The following is a 24,515-nucleotide window of genomic DNA, read 5'->3' as shown; positions in this document are numbered from 1 at the left end:
CAACATGGGCCAGCATCCCTGTGGAACGCTTTTGACACCTTGTAGAGTCTATGCCCCGATGAATTGAGGCTGTTCTGAGAGCAAAAGGGGTGCAACTCAATATTAGGAAGGTGTTCCTAATGTTTTGTCCTCTCAGTGTATATCCTTGTAGTCATGTATCCTTGTCATGTATTCTTCATATATCCTTACCATGTTCTCAGAATATTTGGGTTTTGACCCTTGCTTTTTAGCGGATAGCTATCTGAATGGGCTGGAGAAGACAGCCGACAGGCGTTACAAGGTGACTTCATGTGTAACTCTGTGTTGTTGTATGTGTCGAACTGCTTTGCTTTATTCTTGGCCAGGTCGCAGTTGTAAATGAGAACTTGTTCTCAACTAGCCTACCTGGTTAAATAAAGGTGAAACAATGTATTTTTTTTAAATGAAGAGGAAGATGGAGACTGCTTTCCACAGCAGGTGTAAGGAGGTAACCTCCTGCTGTTGGTCCACTTGTACTTGTAAAAGTGCTATACAAATCATATTGATAATAGATTCATGTATTGTTTTATTCATTGATTTATTGTTTGTTTGGTTGGTTGGTTGATTGATTTTTTTAAATCTGCAATGTTGGTATGCCACTTGGCATCTGCTATAACAAAGTTTGGAATTATAAGGGTGCCAAGGGGTGCAGTTCCTTCAGAAATCCAGGCACCCTAGAAAAAATAAAATAACATAGTAAGTTTAGCCATCTATTTCAGGACCATCTATTTCTATTGCCAAAACAAGTTTATGCACTTTGTCTGTTGAATACCCTTGTTGTCACGTCCTGACCAGTAAAGGGGTTATTTGTTATTGTAGTTTGGTCAGGACGTGGCAGGGGGTGTTTGTTTTATGTGTTTCATTTTTTTTTTGGTTAATGTTCTATGTTAGTATATTTCTATGTTTGTTCTAGTTTTTCTATTTCTATGTTTAGTTTATTGGGTTGACCTTCAATTGGAGGCAGCTGTTCCTCGTTGGCTCTAATTGAAGGTCCTATTTAGTAGGGGTGTTTTTCAATGGGTTTTTGTGAGTAGTTGTTCCGTATGTAAGCTGTGTGCCTTACAGGACTGTTTTTTCCATTGTTGTTTTTGTTTAAGTGTTTGTTTTGGTTTTCTTCGTAATAAAAGAAGATGAGCATACACATTCCCGCTGCGCCTTGGTCCCATCTTCACGACGAACGTGACACTTGTTCTCAAGTCTCAAAAATCTATTGATAGAGTTCTCATAGAAGTCAACATGCAGTATTTATGAAAGTTTAATGTTTTACATCTTGTTGCAGGTAAACACAGTCATTTTGGAGCAGCTGACTGAGCTGTGGTCAAAGGTGGCACAGCTACTGGCAATGAGTAGCTGTAGTATAAGAATGTACTTGAATACCAACACTTGGCATGCTTTCTGTATTCATGGCCTATCAATAAATCAATGTAGAACTGTATTACACAGTATTCACATATAAATGCAATAGATATTTAATAAAGAGGTAATGTCTTACCAACAGTCAGATCCGGAATATGTTTATGAGTCAGCAGCCTCTGTGCTTCAATAACTTTTCTAGCACTATAATCATAAATTGTGGAAAGAAACTTTAAAATAAAACAGCTAATTGAAATTGAGGTGAGGTGGCATCCACTCCATTTTGATATAATTTCCATGTCCTCTACTTTACAGGTGAGTTCTAGGAGAAACTGAAGCCGGTGTGCTTGAAGGAAAGGAAGTACATCCTGGCCCTGAAGAACAGAGACTGTGCCATGCGGTGAAAAGCCTTTGATGGACAGATCAATGCCTGGGACATACCCTACTACATGAACCAGGTGGAGCAGGTGAAGTTTGCCGTGGACAAGGACAAGCTGATCGAATATTTCCTTCCCGAGGTGGTGACGGAGGGGCTGCTCAGTATCTAACAGGACCTGCTGGTGCTCACCTTTAAGAGGGTGAACAACGCCCACGTGTGATACGACAACGTCAGCCTCTACTCCGTACTGGAAACGGCCACCGGGGAGAAGATTGGCCAGTTCTACTTGGACCTGCATCCCAGATAGTCCAGCTGAAAGGCCACGGAAGTATGAACATCAGCAGGACTGTATGGGGCTATCGGGGCTATAGTTGTACATTCCTGGTAGGGATGCAGAGCTAGTTGCTTTCGTTGAAGCTTCCATAGCAGATATCATACTATTGTGGCTAATTATAAGGTCCAGAGCATGATTCACACCGTGCTTGATTTTGAATCGTTGATCGTGTGTCCTTTCTACGGGCTCAGGCCGGGCTGTCCGTGGGCTGATAGGAAACATAGGCTGCCGGCGGCGGCCGTAGGGACCAACTTAACCAAGCCTACGAAATGCTGGCCCTCTCTGCTGCAGCACCACGAATAGGATATCCAGTAGAATACAGTATGAAGTCAAGCACACATTCATTTCATTGGTTGCTAACTCAAGTTTCATTGGGTGCACATTCAACACTAACCTCGACGCAATAATCACCAGCTTCTTCCTGAAAAGCTACAGTGTTTACTAATCTCCATGAATCCCTCCCTAGATGACGTTCTCAGAGTTCAGTGGGACCCTTGCGGAGACAGACTTTGTGGAGGTGTCATTTCAGATTCTGGAGAACCGGGGATGGGAGAAGGAGCCCCATCTCTGACAATCTGCTCAACAAACTCATTGCCGCCTGAGTCGCCAACACAGGTCAGAGGTCACACATACAGTAACCTCTCCACCAATTCACCCATTCATATGTAATAAGGTAACTAAGAAATAAGTAGTGCATCTATCCTATTGGATCTATCCTACTGGATCTATCCTACTGGATCTATCCTACTGGGTCTATTGTACTGTATATATCTACTGGATAGCATGCATGTCTGTTCCCTTCAAATCTAAAATATTTGTTAAAATACCATAAAATAACTTGACATCCAATATACTCTCACTCCTGTGCCTGACTTGTTCAAGTCTGATGAACCAGTGTCAGGTAGTGCTCAGTAAAGTGGCCCATTCTCTGCACATCAAATCCCAAGCGGACACTGCCAAGGTGTTTGCCAAGCACTGCCAAGACATCCTGGGGATCCCCGCTACTCCAGGTCTCACACCAGTGACAATATAATGCAATTTTTATTAGAATATGAATGGACAATTTAAAGCAATGTTCCTCCTGTAAGGATGTATTGTTCTCAAAGAATACAAAGTGATTACTTTTCCTCCAGGCACTAATATGACAGCCAGTTTCAGTCACTTGGCTGGAGGCTACGATGGCCAGTACTATGGCTACCTGTGGAGTGAGGTCTACTCCATGGGCATCTTCGTCAGTCATTTTAAAATAGAGAGGAATGATGAACTCTAACGTATGGCACAGTCAATCCACTCCACTCACCATACATCTTGAGTTACCATATTCATTTTTTATGCATCTATAGTTTTAAGAAGAAAGAGATTTTAAGTCTGCAAGTTCCCTTTGATTGGCAAGCATCTTTGAATGCTACCGCGTGTGTAATATTACAGTGCCTTACAAAAGTATTCACCCCCTTGGCGTTTTTCCTATTTTGTTTCATTACAGCCTGTAATTAAAAAAATAATAATTTAGATTTCATGTAATGGACATATATAAAATAGTCAAAATTGGTGAAGTGAAATGAAAAAAATAACTTGTTTCAAAACATTCTACCCATTTTTTTACTGAAAAGTGGTGCATGTATATGTATTCACCCCCTTTGCTATGAAGCCCCTAAATAAGATCTGGTGCAACCAATTACCTTCAGAAGTCACATAATTAGTTAGATTGCACACAGGTGGACTTTATTTAAGTGTCACATGAGCTGTCACATGATCTCAGTATATATACACCTGTCCTGAAAGGCCCCAGAGTCTGCAACACCACTAAGCAAGAGGCACCACCAAGCAAGCGGCACCATGAAGAGCAAGGAGCCCTCCAAACAGGTCAGGGACAAAGTTGTGGAGAAGCACAGATCAGCGTTGGGTTATAAAAAAATATCCGAAACTTTGAACATCCCACGGAGCCCCTTTAAACCCATTATTAAAAAATTGAAAGAATATGGCACCACAACAAACCTGCCAAGAGAGGGCCGCCCACCAAAACTCACGCACCAGGCAAGGAGGGCATTAATCAGATAGGCAACAAAGAGACCAAAGATAACCCTGAGGAACTGCAAAGCTCCACAGCAGAGATTGGAGTATCTGTCCATAGGACCACTTTAAGCCGTACACTCCACACAGCTGGGCAGTACGGAAGAGTGTCCAGAAAAAAGCCATTGCTTAAAGAAAGAAATAAGCAAACAGGTTTGGTGTTAGCCAAAAGGCATGTGGGAGACTCCCCAAACATATGGAAGAAGGTACTCTGGTCAGATGAGACTAAAATGTAGCTATATGGCCATCAAGGAAAATGCTATGTCTGGCACAAACCAAACATCTTTCATCACCCCGAGAACACCATCCCCACAGTGAAGCATGGTGGTGGCAGCATCATGCTGTGGGGATGTTTTTCATCGGCAGGGACTGGGAAACTGATCAGAATTGAAGGAATGATGGATGGCGCTAAATACAGGGAAATTCTTGAACCTGTTTCAGTCTTCCAGAGATTTGAGACTGGGAGGTTCACCTTCCAGCAGGACAATTACCCTAAACATACTGCTAAAGCAACACTCGAGTGGTTTAAGGGGAAACATTTAAATGTCTTGGAATGGCCTAGTCAAAGCCCAGACCTCAATCTAATTGAGAATCTGTGCTATGACTTAAAGGTTGCTGTACACCAGCGGAACCCATCCAACTTGAAGGAGCTGGAGCAATTTTGCCTTGAAAAATGGGAAAAAATCCCAGTGGCAAGATGTGCCAAGCTTATAGAGACATACTTCAAGAGACTTGCAGTTGTAATTGCTGCAAAGGTGGCTCTACAAAGTATTGACTTTGGGGGGTAGAATAGTTATGCATGCTCAAGTTTTCTGTTTTTTTGTCTTATTTCTTGTTTGTTTCACAATAAAAAATATTTTGCATCTTCAAAGTGGTAGGCATATTGTGTAAATCAAATTATACAAACTCCCCAAAAAGGAATTTTAATTCCAGGTTGTAAGGCAACAAAATAGGAAAAATGCCAAGGGGGTGAATACTTTCGCAAGGCACTGTACACAATTTATCATGATTTACTCTTATGTAGAGAGGAATATCTTGAATTTAAGCATTAAGTTTATTTTGACTGACATGTTCTGTATGCCCATCTTATCATCAGGTGGTGAAGGATTACAAGAGGGTGAATCTGGAGGCTGGTGGATCTGTGGATGGAAGGGACATGCTGAAGACCTTCCTGGGTCGTGAACCTTGCCAGGATGCGTTCTTTCAATGCAAGTGATTGGCCAAAGCTGAGGGAACAATGAATGGTCATCACTGACCCCCCCCCCTCTCGCTCTCACTCCAGATGACAATATGTTTTTCTTTTTATACAGTTGATATACCTGATGTTATTGTATTGGAGTTGCCATGTTGTATTGTGTTAATTGTTTGAGCACTATATTAGTAAGGTGGGAGTGTTCACTCACTTAAAACGGCTTGTTTTTGTGTGAGAAATGCTGTGCTACCTTGGTATTTGATGTTATTTTTTCAGTCTTACATACTGACAAAGCTTGGAACAGAAAAGGCAACTGCAAAAGTATGGTTATTTTTACTTGGTCAATGTGAAAAGTTATCTCAAAAAGATGACAATAAATGTGTTATGTTTTCAGTGAAAAGTACTTTAATCATAATAACCCTTGTTACTACCACTAAGCTGTAAATTGTAAATAGAATTTGTTCTTAACTGACTTGCCTAGTTAAAGGTTAAATAAAAAATAAGCTGTTTGTGAATGAATGAAATAACAATCCTTCTGCTTTTTGTCTTTTCACTGGTCTGACTATCGTAACAACCTTGATTAAATAAAACAGATTAACTACACCTTATGGAACAACACGGAATGTGAAGAGACATACATTTTGTGTTGTAGATAGATTATTAGGAAGTCCGGCGGGCAGGAGGGGGACAGGGGGAGCAGGTATCTAGATGCCTTGTGGCTATTCAGCAGCCTGATGGTCTGGGGGTAGAAGCTACTGGCCACTCTGACAGTTTTTGCCATGATGCTCCTATACTGCCCACATCTGAGTGATGGAAGCGAGGAGAACAGCCCGTGGCTCAGGTGTCTAATGTCCTTGATGATCTTCTTGGCCATCCTGCGGCACCTGGTGTTGTAGGTGTCCTGGAGGGCAGGCAGTGTGCATCCAGTGGTTCATTTGGCTGAACGTACCAACTGTAGAGCCTTGCGGTCAGCGGCGGTGGAGTTGCTGTACCAGGCTGTGATGCACCCAACAGTATGCTCTCAATGATGCTCCTGTAGAACACTGTGAGGGCCCTCGAGGACAGGCATAGTTTCTTCAGTGTCTGTGTGGTTCGACCATTTCCGCTCCTCTGAGACGTGTATGCCAAGGAACTTGAAGTTTTTGACTGTCTCCACGGCAGTCTCGTTGATGAGGATGGGAGCATGCCCAGCCTGGATCCTCCTGATGTCCACAATCAGCTCCTTTGTTTTGCTGACGTTGAGGGAGAGGTTGTTTACCTGGCACCATACCGTCAGAGTGCCTAGGCTCTCTCGTCGTTGTTGGTAATCAGGCCTACTACTGTCGTGTTGTCCCTTATGAAAAAAGATTGCAGTCAGAGTGCAGTATAACTGCAGTACACTGCAGTATAACAGCAGTTAGTGTGCAGTAGAGCTGAAAATACTGCGTCCAAAATCAAATAAAAATTCTGCTGTAATTTTGCAGTGTAACTGCACTTAGGGTGCAGTATTCTGCAATTACTGTGTCCAAAATACCTGTCAACTGCAGCTACTGCACTTTTACCACAGTTTAAAAACTGCAATCTTTTTTGTAAGGGATCAACGAACTTGATGATATTGGAGTGGGGACTGTGTGATGCCACGTATACAGGGAGTGGTGTGATGATATGTAGTGGTGTAATGACATATTATGTACTGTTTTTTTTGTTTTTTTGTTATGTGCCTTAATGTGTTTGGACCCCAGGAAGATTGTGTGTGTGTGTGTGTGTGTGTGTGTGTGTGTGTGTGTGTGTGTGTGTGTGTGTGTGTGTGTGTGTGTGTGTGTGTGTGTGTGTGTGTGTGTGTGTGTCCACAAGAGGGAGACAGAACATCATACATCATCACATCACACTGACCATTGTACATTACGGCCAGTTTCCAGGGTCGGGACCAAGATTAAGCCTTAACTAAAAAGCACTTCAATGGAGATTCTCAGTTGGACATGCTTTTCAGTCCAGAGGTAGATGTGATCCTGGTCTGGGAAACCACTCTCTGGCTAAAGGCTGGAACATCGTAGAAAAATCACAATTTGAATTCGAATTTGCCCACAAGGTGATGTCTAAAACATATTCTTTCAAATGCAGTTCATATTCGTTCAAATGCAGTATATACTATTGCACTTTTAGCTACATTGATGCTCTTCAGTCTCTCTGTTGTATTTGGGAGTAATGATTTATGTCATGTCACAACAACACTTATTTCCCAATGTATCTTCACAGGGGATCAATGGATAATTACTTTAATCTATTCAAATGGTATCAACGTTATTACATCAAAAAAGGGAGGGAAAATAACTCGATTATGATTATGCATCAGTGACACATTCCATCACTATCATCGCTTTACTCTGTTTGACTGACTGTACCCCTTTCTCATGTGCATATCCCTCAATGGACCTAATGCAAGTCTTGTTCACACAACAACAAATGTACATTGTTTTCTTTTGTAAAATAACATCTAAAATAACCTTCCAAGTAATTGTGAGCAGTAAGTATCATAACAGCGAAAAATATATTGTAAAATATGTCCTAGCTACCTCTCCACAAAGCGTATTGGTGAACATAATTTACAAACGACTGATACACCAATTTCATTGGTTACATCAACATGCCCATCAGATGCAGGGTTGTCGTTGCCCCCACTGGATTTACTGACTGGGCCAACGATACAGCAGCATACACTGGTGTTGGCTTGACAGTCTGTGGCCAACTCTGTGTTTCGTCGTGAATTGTAGCGTGTTTTTACTACAAACAAGATGTATGTATAATTTTTTGAATGGCAAAAATAACGGGAGATTAGGTTGGAAAACATTTCGGCGCGGCGTTCTTCAAAGGAAAGGATTCTTCTTTCGTGGTGGTGGATTTTTTTGTTGTTGCTTGTAGCAATTTCATTGGCTGTTGTGGACATTTTGGATTCATTTTAATGTTCCTTTTTATATTTTTAACCCAAATATCTTATCAAATCGAATACTTGTGTGTCCCCCGTTTATTTTAGTCATTACTTTTTGTTTGTCTGACACACTGGACACTGTTTTTCAGCGAGACGCAAACTCGGAATGCTAAACAACTTTCGAGGGGATTGGTCTCTCGCGAAAGAATGCGTTTGCTAACTGGATAGCTAGCCAGTTATCTAGCTAGCTAACGCTAAGTGTACTTTGAGTGGATGCTTGAAGGGGAAAACGTAGTCGGCCAGCGAATTTATACAGTTTAAAAGTTTCGTGGTTTTTAAGCAATTTCCGGACTATATAACTAATTTGACATCATTTTACGGTAAGTGAAATCAGTTAACAACACTTGTTCTACCATTACCACTTTGCTGTAACGCGTTAGCTAGCTAGCAAACTAGCGGTTGGCTAGTGTGGTCTTGGTGTGTGTGTGTGTCTGTGTGTGTTCTCGCTAACTTGCACTCTTCACAGGTGGATTTCCATACGAAAGTGTTAGCAAGCTCACAATTACTAATGGAATGGCTTTGGCTACTTAGCTATATTCTGTTATAGCAAACTAGATAGGTTGTTGATAGTTTTACAGACTGGAATATCACAATCTGACAATTACTATTGTTTTTGTTTTCCTAAACTGGAATGTCAAATCTACCGTGTACTTTCTGTTTTAACTAGGTAACCCTAACCCTACTAGCTAGTAGGCGACCAACAACCCAATTAATTGCCATTTGACAATGTTTCATGCTGGCTAACATATTGGATAATGCAGTCGTTCCATAGGCGTGACACAGATAAAGGCATGAGTCCTCTTTATTGACAATCAGTATAATGCGGAAGGAAATAAGAGGCCAATAGAACTGTAAATAACGAGATTAAATGCATGTTGTTAATCACTTCATGTGCCGAATACCTTCAGTTCGTGTTTTAGGACAGATGTCTTGACCTGTACTCGACATCTTGGCTTTTTCATTAGCTTTCACCTTTACTAATACGATTAGTCAGGCTAATTTTAATCTGCTGGGTTTGATCATGTATTTTAATGCAAGCCAGTGAGGCTAATCTCACGACGGATTTATCTGATATGGTAACCTTAGTGTTAAAAATGGAGCTATCCAATGACATTCTCATTCCAGAATGATTAGCTAGCTAGACCGAAACCCTACAATGACTCTGGGATTTTAAAATGGGAGGTGTACATTTTATAAAACCATGAAGCTGTGAATTTCTATTTCGTATGTAAACATCTATGATTTTGTATTTACCCTGGATAAGTAGGCTATTACAAGCTTTACCTGTGAGTCACCGTATGCTTTGTCTATGCCAAGTAAAACCTGTTTGAATTATTATTATTTATTTTTTTAAATGTATGACTGCTTTGTGTAGCTTTTGTGGTTAGTGAGTTTAAATAATTAGCAGGTGATGAATCTAGCTAACAAGATAAGGTTGATTCAGGGGATTGTAGGCTCTTGGTAGGCAGGCTCATCTTCACTGGATTATCAGGCTGACTATTTAGCACCAGCACACACACACACTTACCCAGGCCAAACTAACACCTCAGGTTATTAGAACTGTCCAAAGGTGATCCTGTTGATTTGACATCCTGAGCCATCCTGGTAACAGGAAAATGAAAGACAAGGCACGGGGGTGAATTTTGGTGGCCTCTGGTACATTCTAATGCTAAATTATTGAATACTTTAACAACTTTACCTCACAGATTGGTAAAATGTGTTGTGATATTGACTAGAAAGACATGACTTGCAATTAAAATTTCAGAAAAATGGTGCTTGGGCGGTATACCGTATATACCAGGGTATTTGGAAAAAGACATGGGATGGTTACCCAAAACAGCGATTTGAGCCAGTCACGTGTTTGTTTACAAAAAAGCACAACGAGCAAAATGGGAGCTTCGTGAGGTAAGTCACTCCTGCAGCAGAACTTAAGTGAGGTGATCAATTTATTACACTTGTATGAAATTCAATACTGTTTGTCAGCTATATAGATTATAACTATTAAGTTAGCTATCTAAGATGTGCCAAATAAATTATCTCCATCTGGTTTCTGTTAGCCTGCAAGTTTAAGCTTCTTGGTAACAGCACCATCCTCTTACAGGTAGTTTAGAATTTCATAGCAATGTACAGCAGTGGACGTGAGTGAGCATATTACACACAATGGTCCTCGGCTCCCTCTCTGATTGCAGTCCTGTAGAACAGCCAATTCAAATTTGGCCCATGTTGAATTATTTGTTCTTTGACTAGGCTTGTTGGTAAGGTTGATTGTGATTTTGGTTTTAGACTGACCATGGTTTTGTTGAAGTCTTGTAGGCAAAGTGTAGGCTGTAGCATTTACTTTCCTGGTATGTTCATACCGGTTACCAATGCAAGGTTTAATAAAAAAGTGCATGAGGGTGATTTGATTGTATAATCAGATTTGACCAACCAAGCCTTGCTATAAGGAAGTAGGCCACTTGTATTTTGGCAGTGGTGGAAAAAGTACCCAATTGTCATTCTTTAGTAAAAGTAAAGATACCTTTTTAATAGAAAATGACTGAGGTCAAGTGAAAGAGGTCAAATCATGACGTCAGTGCTTTTCAGGTCAGAAAGTCGGAGCTCTAGAAAGATGCCAGAGTTTCCGACTTGGATTTCCAAGATGGATGACCGGTTCTCTTTTATTTTTATTTTGGGAGTTTCCAGTTGTCTTGAATGCACTGAAGTCAGATATTTCCTAGTTCCCAGTTGTTTTGAACACGGAATAAGTCTCAGCGGAGAGGGCAGCGGAGGGTCCGCCTCTCATGGTCCCTGCTCTCTCCTTCCTTTCTTCCGGTGAGGCTGACCAGAGAGAGGGGACACCATCTTCCTTATGAAAACGCAGGGCTATCGATACACTTGACTACTCATTCATTGCAGCGCGAGTGGAAGTAGGGAGAGGCATGTTTTGTAATAGTGTTGAATAAAAACAGTGACAGTGCTGAATAAATTTTTTTAGACATGAACTCACTCATAAAAACAGCAGCTCTTTGTTGTATTCTTTGACAGTCGCTCTCTGGTCATGGTTTTAAAAGTTATGAAATCTCATGTAGGCTGGTATCAAACTTTGCTGTGGCCGGGATCGTGGAAGCTGTAGGCACAGTGATTTGACAGTGATTTGAGCTATCTGATTGGCCCGTGCAGTAGGCACATTCGATTTAGCCACAGATCTCCCGGTCTGCGGGGTAGGCTTTTTTTTTTCTCCCCACTTCTTTTCAGACAAATGAAATGGTTCAAAATGGGAACACGGCCTACCCGATGTGTAGGGCTTTTGAATCAAGTGCACCCACTGTCAACAGCGCAGGCCTTTAATGCCTTTATCATTGGCTTTTCTACAGAAATGTTTGGTAAACGACTAGGAATGCCTTGAAGATGGCGATCGACCGGTTGGTGACCACTGCTCTAGATGATAGCCAAAGCCACATGTAGCCTAAACAAAATAATCATCTGTTCTCTCTCTCTCATTCTAATTTTTGTTCGAATAGAACCAATACCTCCACATTGACTCAATATGGAAGTACTCTTCCCCCATCTCAATTTTTTTTGTTCACTTGTTTACTTCCTGCTTAGGGATGGGAATTGCGAGGGACCTCACTATACAGTATTATCACGATACTTAGGTGCCGATATGGTATGTATTGCAATTCATGAATGTGATTTTGTCTTTCGATATTCCACACATAATGCTCACCATATGTCTTCTCCCGAGGGACAAGAGAGAACTTGTTTTCTCATGGCTTTGATCAGTCACGGTAATAAGTGCTGATAACAGATTGGCTCCCTAACTAAACATATGGAAAAAGGAAGGGAAAATACTGAGTTTTGGTGCAATTACAGTCAACTAGCTCAAAAATAATATTGCGATATTGTCAAAAAGATAAGGTATATTGTCAAATAATATCCCGATATGTAACTATCGATTTAAATTGTATCACTATTCCTGCTTTCATGTTCCACGAGACAAGATGTGTTGAACAAAGAGGATATGTTCCCGACACCTGGCTGACTCAGTGATTCAGCCTGTTTTGTTTCTGAAAATAAACTCCTTAGGGCCCTACCTATTACAATTGAAGTTTCTATGATTATTTCAATTTCCACTTAGTTTTTGAAGCCATAGGCAGGGCTTACATTAGGCTAATTGCTATTGTAGGTGAAAGTGTTGCATAATGCACAATTACATAAGAAAATTAGGATGGTTGCCATGCGTACTATATATTTTACCTTCCCCCCTCGTGCTCATCATGTGCCCAAAATGACAGAGCAGCAGTATGTTGTGGGATATGTGCTGTAGGCCAACCTACAGTCGTGGCCAAAAGTTTTGAGAATGACACAAATATTAATTTTCTAAGGTTGCTGCTTCAGTGTCTTTAGATATTTGTCAGATGTTACTATGGAATACTGAAGTATAATTACAAGCATTTCATATGTGTCAAAGGCTTTTATTGACAATTACATGAAGTTGATGCAAAGAGTCAATATTTGCAGTGTTGACCCTTCTTTTTCAAGACCTCTGCAATCTGCCCTGGCATGCTGTCAATTAACTTCTGGGCTACATCCTGACTGATGGCAGCCCATTCTTGCATAATCAATGCTTGGAGTTTGTCAGAATTTGTGGGTTTTTGTTTGTCCACCCGCCTCTTGGGGATTGACCACAAGTTCTCAATGGGATTAAGGTCTGGGGAGTTTCCTGGCCATGGACCTAAAATATCGATGTTTTGTTCCCCGAGCCACTTAGTTATCACTTTTGCCTTATGGCAAGGTGCTCCATCATGCTGGAAAAGGCATTGTTCGTCACCAAACTGTTCCTGGATGGTTGGGAGAAGTTGCTCTCAGAGGATGTGTTGGTACCATTCTTTATTCATGGCTGTGTTCTTCGGCAAAATTGTGAGTGAGCCCACTCCCTTGGCTGAGAAGCAACCCCACACATGAATGGTCTCAGGATGCTTTACTGTTGGCATGACGCAGGACTGATGGTAGCGCTCCCCTTGTCTTCTCCGGGCAAGCTTTTTTCCGGATGCCCCAAACAATCGGAAAGGGGATTCGTCAGAGAAAATGACTTTACCCCAGTCCTCAGCAGTCCAATCCCTGTACCTTTTGCAGAACATCCCTGAACATCCCTGATGTTTTTCCTGGAGAGAAGTGGCTTCTTTGCTGCCCTTCTTGACACCAGGCCATTCTCCAAAAGTCTTCGCCTCACTGTGCGTGCAGATGCACTCACACCTGCCTGCTGCCATTCCTGAGCAAGCTCTGTACTGGTGGTGTCCCGATCCCGCAGCTGAATCAACTTCAGGTGACGGTCCTGGCGCTTGCTGGACTTTCTTGGGCGCCCTGAAGCCTTCACAACAATTGAACCGCTCTCCTTGAAGTTCTTGATGATCCGATAAATGGTTGATTTAGGTGCAATCTTACTGGCAGCAATATCCTTGCCTGTGAAGCCCTTTTTGTGCAAAGCAATGATGACTGCATGTGTTTCCTTGCAGGTAACCATGGTTGACAGAGGAAGAACAATGATTCCAAGCACCACCCTCCTTTTGAAGCTTCCAGTCTGTTATTCGAAATCAATCAGCATGACAGAGTGATCTCCAGCCTTGTCCTCGTCAAGCTGGTCCTTTTGTGGCAGGGCTGAAATCCAGTGGAAATGTTTTTTGGGGATTCAGTTCATTTGCATGGCAAAGAGGGACTTTACAATTCATCTGATCACTCTTCATAACATTCTGGAGTATATGCAAATTGCCATCATACAAACTGAGGCAGCAGACTTTGAAAATGAATATTTGTGTCATTCTCAAAACTTTTGGCCACGACTGTATACTGTATATGGGTGATCTATATTCAATCAAATGTACGAGTTGGTTTAAAACCTATGTTTAATCCTTTATCATGGTTGGTGTCTTGACTGATTTGTCCAAAATTGTGACATTACTTTTCTGTCCATGCATTTATGGCAGTGTAAGTTATCGTTAATCATATATTAAGCATTAATCAGTTAAATTAGACATTGAACTTGAATCCTTTAAGAATCCTGGATCTAGCTGTCGGACAGTTATTTTTTTCTTTGTATAGAGCTCTCAAATGCAGTGTAATTAAGTAATGTTTCGTGTCATATGTTACATGGTGAAAACAGTTTTCACGGGCACACAAATCCAATATAATAAACGGGGTTGCAAAATCGAATGCTTCTAACCGAAAGAGTCACCTTCATATTTAAAACCTATATTGATACTAACAATATAGTAGTTCTTCAATACTTCTGGATAATACTTGTTGGATGCGCGTCTGGTGTCCAGCTGATAAATTACGTTGTGATATTTTCACACGTCATCATCTGATCTAGGAAGGAATTTTCCAAATGGCTGTCAAGTGATGAACAGCTGTTGTGATAGCGCATGTGATGAAACAACAGTCCAAGTGCTGAAAAAAGGTGTTCGATAGGAATGTCCAGAATATATTGGTGTCTCATTCATTATGCCGGTGAAGACGGGTTGTGGCTATAATATCCCTAGCGAATTGTTGCTAATCTGTTTTCTGATTGATTTACAGCAGGGTCTCATTAGATTAAACAGAGAAAGCATCAAGGTAATGATTTCATGTTTTTTTGCCTCGGATTGGACACAGCGCAATTGTGTAAAATAGACTATTGCGCAACACTCAACGTTATTCCTATTAATTATTCTGGATATAATGATTACAAATTACGTAGCCTAGTGGGCTTATTCACAGCATGATCTGGTAATGTAATAACATGACATACATTTTGTTTTCCATGTTAGACCTGCCATTTTAAACAATACGCGGCTTGAAGTAGTTTACTGGAATAGGCCTACCTTTAAAATCAGACATTTCCTCAATTGGGTGCTTGAAAAGTCCTTGTAATTATTGTAGCCAATTTAGAAGTTATCTTGCTCCGTTATAAGTATCCATGATAAAAATAAAAAAAATCACAGTTTTTGTGAGATGTGGTCACTTTAGTTTGTTTCCAGCTGCTTTAATTGAAGGGTGTTGCGCTACTCTGTTGCGATTAAATCACGTGTGGTTATTATGAGGACGACAACATCTGTTGGCTTCAACTTGGCTTTCCATACAAATCCTAACATTAAAAAAGGAACCTGGTTTTTGGTCATTTTCACATTATAAAAACCGTGATAGTGAGATTAATGCTACCGCTATTCATGGATTTATTATGTGTGCCTGCGTTGGCCACATAGGCTACAGAAATATCGCCAGGCCTGCATCCAATGTCCACGTTATTCTCACACATTTTAGAACGTAATAATAATTTATCAATGCATTGGCAAGGTCTAAAAGATCAGTTATTTTTAAAGTGGTAATGGCCTACTTTTTCTTTTATGCTTTTTTTCATGCTTTTTGTGGGGATGGAGGGGTACTATATTAGGCCTTTATGTACAATTATATAAATTATACAATTGTATAACATGAGGTCCCTGAACTACAAATAAGTGCTTGAAAATGTCCCAGAAAGTCCTTGAATTTGACTTGCTCATGTATGTATGAACACCTGCTCTTTCCATGACATAGGTGAATCCCTTATTGATGTTACTTGTTAAATCCACTTCAATCAGTGTAGATGAAGGGAAAGGTTAAATAAAGATATTTTTAAGCCTTGTGAAAATTTAGGAAAGTGTTAATGTTTTGTGTATTCAGGCTCAGGACTATTCACTATGTGTATAGGTGGAGTTATGGGTCAGTTTGCATATATTACATTTTATTCCTTTTAAGTACACGTGGTACTGCATGGAAAATATAATTTTTTTGTTGTTTTTTCAACCCATTTTGAAATTTTGATCCCCATGTCACACGTTGGCGCCATTTTATTTATAAAAAGACCCAGATATGCAATTTGTTGACACCACAACACAGTAAAGACTTGGATATGCATTATCCCGAATGCTAATCAATACAAATGTATGTTAAATTCGCTGCTCTGTTTTGCTTGTTTACAGTGGGTCATTTCTTAGGGAACTGTCAGAGGCGCTCTCGTATTGCTACATCACCAACATTTCAAGAATAGAGTTTTATATGGGTTCTAACATGGCGGCTGTTCTAAAACCTGGCCTAACTCTCTCTATTTATATGGCTGTGCTCACAATGGCCACCAGTCCAACCATTATGCTGTCATTGACTTGAATGGGGACGCCCACTCTATTCATTCTATTTCTATGGATGTAAGCCCATCTTTGATCATGCCAGTTCCACTGGCTCGCCTGTTCAAATAACCAGCTGTGTAAGAGGATTATGTAGAGAGATTTCATGTGAAATTGACTTGAATTCGCCAAGACCTCAGATTTTCCACTAAACCAATACACTCCAATGGAAGACGTTGTAGCTATTTTTGGCATACTCGCACATTTCTGATTTGAGGAAGATGTTGATATTGTCTTGCTTGATGACCAAGAACGTGTGATGGGCCGTATTGCTCTAACCACCCGTGCATGTCACTCAATAGTTGCAGAACAACACAGAAGAATATTAAAGGGCATTTAAAAAATAGGATATCGGTGGAGCAATACAAAGCTAGACACTCAAAACAAGATGTTATGTCCCTGACAATGTTTTTGTAAGCACACCCCATGTATTTTTCCTTTGCCTTGCTCAGTGTTTCTTCTCTGGATGTAATCGGTTGTTGTGCCACTATTTTAGCACTCGCTCTTTCTCAACAAATAGTTCTAGATTCATTGCTTCCTCAGCATGGCAAAAAGCTGACACGGCAGGCAACAATGATGCATTGAAGTTAAGGCCCCTCTCACCAGTCAAACCTTACCGTAGTGATTTATGGCATTTTCCATGGAGCCATCTTCTGCTTCGCAATGACCTGATCCTTTCCTCCCCCTGGAAAGGAAATATTTAGACTCATCCTCCAGATCCATTACTACAGAGCAATGCGTCGGGTCTGAGTGAGTGTGTAAGTGCTATGGAATGTTTCTATTAACATGTACGGAACCCTTTCTCTTGAGTGCTAGTGTATTCACTGGGGGGGGGGGAGAGAACGAGCTCTTTTTTGGTGGCCTCTGGTACATTCTAATGCTTTGATTCGATCTGAAATACACTGCTAAATTATTGAATACTTTAACAACTTTACCTCACTGATTGGTAAAATGTGTTGTGATATTGACTTGAAAGACATGACTTTGCAATTAAAATTTCAGAAAAATGGGGCTTGGGTGGTATACCGGGGTATTTGGAAAAAGACATGGGATAGTTTCCCAAAAAAAGCAATTTGAGCCAGTCACGTGTTTGTTTCCAAAAAAGCAAAACGGTCAAAATGGGAACTTCGTGAGGTAAGTCACTCCTGCAGCAGAACTTAACCCCTGTGCGGCCTCGGGACGGACATCCAGCGAAAAATCCTATCGCCATTAGCATAACAAAATGTAATACTTTTTTTTTTTTCAATTTTTTTCTCCAAATTATATCGTTTTATAGATACACCTCTCCTGAATCGAACCACGTTGTCCGATTTCAAAAAGGCTTTACAGCAAAAGCAAAACATTAGATTATGTTAGAGGAGTATATTGTAAAAGTAGCCACACAGCCATTTTCCGACCAACCACATGCATCACAAATAACCAAAAAACAGCTAAATGCAGCACTAACCTTTGACAATCTTCATCAGATGACACACCTAGGACATAATGTTACACAATACATGCATTCTTTTGTTCGATAAAGTTCATATTTATATATAAAAACAGCATTTTACATCGGTGCGTAACGTTGACTATTTTCCCTCAAATGCATCCGATGAAACAGCGCTACAATTTACTAAATTACTATTCGAAAACATTTTTAAAATGTAATATTGTCATTCTAAGATTTATAGATGAATATCTCTTGAAAGCACCTGTAATGCCAGATTTAAAAATAACTTTACTGGGTAATCACACTTTGAGATAAAAGGGGATGCGATACTCAGAACAATAGGCTAGCAATACTAGTCAGCGCCATCTTGGAACAATCGCATATCAAATCTAGTCTTGTATACTATTGTCAATAATCCCTTACCTTTGGTTGTCTTCATCAGAAAGCACTTCCAGGCATCCCAGGTCCACAACCAAATGTATTTTCGTTCGAAAAAATTACTCCTTTATGTTCCAAGAGCTTGTTCTTGTTAGCGCGTCTGAAAGCTCCGTCGGCCGCGGGACAGCTCTTTCGAGAAAATGCATTTTTTTCCCATTTAGGTTCGTTCAAACATTGTATAACAAATCTTTATGGCCTTTTTCAACCAGAGCTCCAATAAGATTCAAAGGGGATGATTGCATTGTCTTTCAAAACGTTTCGAAAGGGGAGGGTAGCCAGGGGCGCCGGCGTCATAATGGCGATGGCCCTCCTCATGTGACCAATTTCAACAGCGTCTCATTCATTCAGTTTTCACAGTAGGAGACTCAAACCACTTTGTAAAGACTGGGGACATCTAGTGGAAGCAATAGGAAGTGCTCAATGAACCATAGCTCATGGTGTGATTAATAGGCACCGTGATGAAGTTGAGTCCGCAATTCAGAATTCCACTTCCTGTTTCGATCTGTCTCGGGGTTTTGACTGCCATATGAGTTCTGTTATACTCACAGACACCATTCAAACAGTTTTAGAAACTTTAGGGTGTTTTCTATCCACAAGTATTAATTATATGCATATCCTAGCTTCTGAGTTTGAGTAGTAGGCCGTTTAAAATGGGCACAATTTTTCAAAATGCGCTGTGGCGCCCCCTATCCTAGGCGACCGTCAAGAGGTTAAGTGAGGTGATCAATTTACACTTGTATGAAATTCACTACTGTTTGTCAGCTATATAGATAACTATTAAGTTAGCAATCTAAGATGTGCCAAATAAATTCGCTCCATCTGGTTTCTGTTAGCATGCAAGTTTAAGCTTCTTGGAAACAGCAGCAAAGACAATCCCCTCCTGGATTAAGATCCCTGCTGCTTAATGTTTGTTTTGAGTGTGTGCTGCAAACTGTGTGTTTTTGAGATACTTTCATAGCTTTATGAGCTGGGTTGTCTGTCCTAACAGTAAATGTTTACATGCGCTCATTGGCATTTACCTAGCATCCGCTATGAGAATGCCTTAGTACTTGTTAGCATTCTGTTAAATTACGTTTTTGGGGCAATTTTTACATTTGAAAAAAAATGTCAGGATGTTTGAGTCAGAGTTGGTAGGGTTTCAGAGTCAGACTTGTTAATCAATCACTGTGGGTGGGACTTTGAGGGAAGGCGATAGAATAGACTAGTTTTTCTATCTAGATTACTCGTCTACCCTTTCAATTTGAATTTGTGACATCTAAATCTAGTCTACTCTTTCAAAATTTTCAGGGGGAGGACCCCTAGACCCTTGCCAGATTGTGCACCCCCATATTTATACAAAGTCAGATGCCCATGAAGAGACCTACATGTATGATTTAAAAAATTCAGCAGGTGTTAAACACGTGCTTTGCTACACAGAAAGCAGCAGTTGACTACATTGTCGACAATTTAATCAAATCAGTAGGCCTATCAATATACAGTGGCAAGAAAAAGTATGTGAACCCTTTGGAATTACTTTGATTTCTGCTTAAATTGGGCATAATTTGATCAGATCTTCAACTAAGTCACAACAATAGACAAAAAGTCTGCTTAATCTAATAAAACACACACAATTATATATCTCTTCATTGAACACACCGTGTAAACATTCACAGTGTATGGTGGGAAAAGTATGTGAACCCTTGGATTTAATAACTGGTTGACCCTCCTTTTGCAGCAATAATCTCAACCAAATATTTTCTGTAGTTGCGGATCAGACCTGCACAACGGTCAGGAGGAATTTTGGACCATTCCTCTTTACAAAACTTTCGTTTCAACAATATTCTTGGAATGTGTGGTGTGAACCACTCTCGAGGTCATGCCACAGCATCTCAGTTGGGTTGAGGTCAAGACTCTTCTGTTGAAGCCATTTTGTTGTTGATTTACTTCTGCGTTTTGGGCCGTCCTGTTACATCACCCAACTTCAGTTGAGCTTCAATTGGCGGAAAGATAGCCTTACATTCTCCTTCAGAATGTCTTGATAAACATGGGAATAATTTTTTCTGTCTGATGGCAAGCAGCCCAAACCATGATGCTCCCTCTACACAGTGTTGTGTGTTCCTTCCAAACAACTCAACTGTAGTTTCATCTGCCCACAGAATATTTTGCCAGTAGCGCTGTGGAACATCCAGGTGCTCATCAGACTGTGCTCAACATCAGACGTGCAGTGATGGTTTTGTTTTTGGACAGCAGTGGCTTCTTCCGTGGTGTCCTCCCATTAACATTCTTGTTTAGTGTTTTACGTATCGTAGACTCGTCAACAGAGATGTTAGTATGTTCCAGAGATTTCTGTAAGTCTTTAGCTGACACTAGGATTCTTCTTAACCTCATTGAGCCTTCCTGTGCTGTGCTCTTGCAGTCATCTTTGCAAAACGGCCACTCCTAGGGAGAGTAGCAACAGTGCTGAACTTCCTCAATTTATAGACAATTTGTCTTACCGTGGACTGATGAACATCAAGCTTTAGAGATACTTTTGTAACCCTTTCCAGCTTTATGCAAGTCAACAATTCTTAATCTTAGGTCTTCAGAGATCTCTTGCTCGAGGCATGGTTTACATCAGTCAATGCTTCTTGTGAATAGCAAACTCAAATTTTGTGAGTATTTTTTTATGGGGCAGGGCAGCTCTAACCAACATCTCCAATCTCGTCTCATTGATTCGACTCCAGGTTAGCAGACTCCTGACTCCAATTAGCTTTTGGAGAAGTCATTAGCCTAGGGGTTCACATACTTTTTTTTCAACCTACACTGAATGTTTAAATGATGTATTCAATATAGACAAATACAATTTGTGTGTTATTAGTTTAAGCACACTGTCTATTGTTGTGACTTAGTGGAAGTTCCGATCACATTTTGACCAATTTATGCAGAAATCCAGGTAATTCCAAAGGGTTCACATGCAAGAAAAAAGTAACTGTATTTAGTACCATAAAGTATTATGACAATTGCGTTTATAACCTTCAATCTGTTCTTTTATCATATTTTGGACCAGAATGTGGCTCTCCACTACCTATTGTTTTTGCAGTGAGGATTCAACATCTTCCTTTTAATTTTTTATTTTATTTGTATTACTTTTTACCCGTTCCCAGTTATGTGAAATCCATCTTGTAGTTAGTCTTATCCAATCACTGCAACTCCCGTACAGACTCGGGAGAGGCGAAGGTTGAGATCCATATGTCCTCCAAAACACGACCCTGCCAAGCCTCACTGCTTCTTGACACACTGCTCACTTAACCCGAAAACCAGCTGCACCAATGTGTCGGAGGAAACACCGTACAAACCCTCCCCTAACCCGGACAATGCTGGGCCAATTGTGCGTCTCTTCATGGGTCTCCCGTTTTACGGCTGGCTGCAACACAGCCTGGGTTCGAACCCGGATCTGTAGTGACGCCTCAAGCACTGCAGTGCCTTAGACCGTTGTGCCACTCGGGAGGCCCCCAGATTCAACATCTTCGTCTGTTTTCGTAAATTATTAGGGAGCCAAATCAATGGCTCTCTCGATTCGGTTCAGTTCATCGAAAAGATCTGTTCAGAAGGAGATGTTAGTTCGCAAACTATCCATCACTAGGCTACACTGACGAGTCACTTTAGCAGTCACTGGCAAGTCTTGACATGGGATTCAAATCCTAGGAAAATACCAACAAGATTGTTTTGGTATTATGTCCCAAAGCGATTACATGGACATATGACAAAGCTGTATGATTTATGAATAGCAAAGGGATGAAGGAGATTGACACCTTTTTATAAACTAGTAAACACGAGCTGTTCTGTCGTCAATCAAAGAACAGTAAATGGCCTATGCGTGCGACTTTGTGGTTGGCTATAGGCCTATGAAAAACAACAGAAGAAAATAATGTGCCACAAAACAATTAAGTGGATTTCAACTCATTGTTACATGGGACATGTAAATTCACTCACGTGAGACTAGTGTTGACAAGATACCAGACTTTTGACTTTGATGTATGCATTCGCATAATGAATCAATTATACAATCTAACATAATGGTAAATCTCTATTGGGTAAATGAAGATGTAGCCTATTGAATATGCATTCACCTGTATTGTGAATAGGCCTTATTCACAATACAGGTGAATGCATATTCAATAGGAGTGTGCACGTGTTGTGGTTGTTTTGGCTGATGTCATCTGTATCCCCATGAAAATCTATTTCTCTTCCATTTGGGACTTATTTTAATGTACTGATCAACAACATTTGCATAGAAGTAGCTTATTTTATTAAAGTGTGTGCTGTAGCCAGTAATGACATCATTAACGAGGCAAGAGTGTGGCCCATCAGAGTCCTATTCTCTCTTTCACACACATGCACACAGGGAGAATCTCAATTGCATGCTCCTTGCAGCCTCCTCATTCTCAAAATCCATTGGATGAGAGCCAGAGGTTCCTCCCCTCTGACCTTTTTTTTAAGGAGGCGAGAAGAGGGTACATGAGGAGTATGCATTTCAGACGCTGCTGGCAATAGATCATCTTTGGGAGAGACATGAAAGAGGGCACAATTAAGTAAATTAAGAAAGTTTTGGTGTCAATCAGCATATTTTGAGTTATGGTTTGCATATTATCACAAAGTACTAGGGTAGGCTGTAGGCAGACCTGGCTCTCGAAAAGAGAGTGCGGACTGAACACAGCGGTGCAGATTTCCTCAAGATAAAAACGTAATATTCAATATCTGTAAGTTAGACTATATATTAGCACTTCGTATACTCGTGGGTAATAACATTCAATCTGGATAACTAAACAAATCATAAGGCTTGAGACGTATCAGGCAACACTCAAACATGAAGGAGAGTTAACAAGGAGAATAAATCTCCAAAAGAAAACGTGACTCCTCGATGGATACAGACTTTGCTTTTCACCACCGGGACTGGTAAGGGTGGAAAGCAATCTGTTAAGGTCGCTAAATGACAAACGGGGCGTACTTGAATTAGTCAGTAAAGATATATAAAAAAAAAAAGTTGAAGGCGAGCCTCGAAATGAGTGACAAAAAAAGCTGTGACAATGGCGAAGGACACAAACAACCTAAAAGGGACAGTCAATACGATAGAAACGGACATTAATGAACTTAAGAAGGAAAACCTCTTTCTGAGAGAAGCGTTACTTGACAGACTAGATATTTGAGAGAGAATCTAGTACTTACTGGTATTCAAGAAAGAGAAGTTCCCGAAAGAGTAGTGAAGGACTTCAAATCCCATTCGATGCTGTAGATTTTAAAATCCAACTTGAATGTGTACACCGTTTTGGACAGAGAGAGATGTCTATTTAAGCGCCCAATCGTTGCCAAATTTGCTTTCTTTAAGGATAAAGTAATGGGTAAAAGACCTCACTGGCACGAAAATAGGCATGAATGATCAGTTCCCGGGGGAGATTGTGTACAGAACTTTGCGCCGTTCTGCAGTCTTCAAGGAGAACAAATTGAAAGGAAAGTGTGTAGCTCTCGTAGTCAATAAACTGTATATTGTCAGTCAAGTATTCCGAGACACAAAGACTACTTCATGGCTATTCTAAAAATTACAAAGTTCTCATAGAGTTGTCGAATAATGGAACACCAAATACTAGCCATGGTAGGGATTGTTGTAGTAGTAGTAGTAGTAGTAGTAGTAGTAGTAGTAGTAGTAGTAGTAGTAGTAGTACCAAAAAAATAAAGCAATTAAGTTAAATAAACTACCACTCAAGATAGGGAATGTTGTAAAATAATTATTGAACTTTAAATGTTTTATAAACTTAACTTCTATGGGCTACGTGGGCCACCTGCGGGACACACTATTCAACAGCCAGTGAAATAGCATGGCGCGAAATACAAAACAGCAAAAATCTCAATTTCATTTTCTCAAACAATCAACTATTTTACACCATTTTAAAGATTCCACTTCTCGTTAATCTAACCACATTGTCCGATTTCAAAAAGGCTTTACGGCAAAAGCATACAATTAGATTATGTTAGGACATGAACTTCACAAGAAAAACCACACAGCCATTTTCCAAGCAAGGACATGCATCACAAAAACCAAAAATACAGCTAAAATATTCACTAACCTTTGATGATCTTCATCAGATGGCACTCATAGGACTTCATGTTACACAATACATGTATGTTTTGCTCGATAAAGTTC

General features: G+C 40.4%; 1 protein-coding gene and 1 pseudogene across 2 annotated transcripts in view; both read left to right on the top strand.

Moving 5' to 3' along the window:
- The first annotated feature begins 433 nt into the window (after window positions 1–433).
- On the top strand, window positions 434–5,370 carry LOC115202591 (neurolysin, mitochondrial-like; annotated as a pseudogene).
- A 2,613-nt stretch (window positions 5,371–7,983) lies between these two features.
- LOC115203968 (erbin) overlaps window positions 7,984–24,515 on the top strand; it is a 139,266-nt gene continuing 122,734 nt past the window's right edge. For both annotated transcript variants that reach the window (XM_029769104.1, XM_029769103.1), the window contains exon 1: window positions 7,984–8,631. The gene's annotated coding sequence lies outside the window, so the exon portion shown is untranslated. The remainder of the gene's footprint in view (window positions 8,632–24,515) is intronic.

This window comes from Salmo trutta, chromosome 12, assembly GCF_901001165.1.
Source record: "Salmo trutta chromosome 12, fSalTru1.1, whole genome shotgun sequence".
Classification (NCBI taxonomy): Eukaryota; Metazoa; Chordata; class Actinopteri; order Salmoniformes; family Salmonidae; genus Salmo; species Salmo trutta.
Note: the sequence above shows the minus strand (reverse complement) of the source record. Positions and strands in the feature narration are given on the sequence as shown.